The 290-nt window shown below is 40.0% G+C and overlaps 1 protein-coding gene across 1 annotated transcript in view; it reads left to right on the top strand.

The window, feature by feature from the left end:
* Window positions 1-290, top strand: part of LOC119591128 (SCY1-like protein 2) — a gene marked incomplete at its 5' end in the record, with an annotated part of 331,697 nt that overhangs the window by 62,723 nt on the left and 268,684 nt on the right.

The following is a 290-nucleotide window of genomic DNA, read 5'->3' as shown; positions in this document are numbered from 1 at the left end:
TGAATGTATGGAAGTGTGTACATTCCTTCCTTTGTGTCTAATATGGTATCGCATGATTGAACTTTTTTCCCCCAAAAAACTCCCTTTATGTAATCCAACCCCTAGAAAAAAAATGAACACCAATAGATGATTATATTTGTAATTTAGTTCATTAACTCATTTCATTAACTGACAACCCCCTGGTGGAGCCTGTCTGCAACAAAGGGGAAACTGTTCTAAATAATGGACGTCCTGACGCGGGTGGAGTTGCAAGGTGCTTTATGACCGGCGAATAGAGAGATGGGAAGTTG

This window comes from Penaeus monodon, chromosome 28, assembly GCF_015228065.2.
Source record: "Penaeus monodon isolate SGIC_2016 chromosome 28, NSTDA_Pmon_1, whole genome shotgun sequence".
In the NCBI taxonomy this organism is placed as follows: Eukaryota; Metazoa; Arthropoda; class Malacostraca; order Decapoda; family Penaeidae; genus Penaeus; species Penaeus monodon.
The sequence above is the reverse complement of the archived record's forward strand: the minus strand, read 5'-3'. Positions and strand labels throughout refer to the sequence as shown.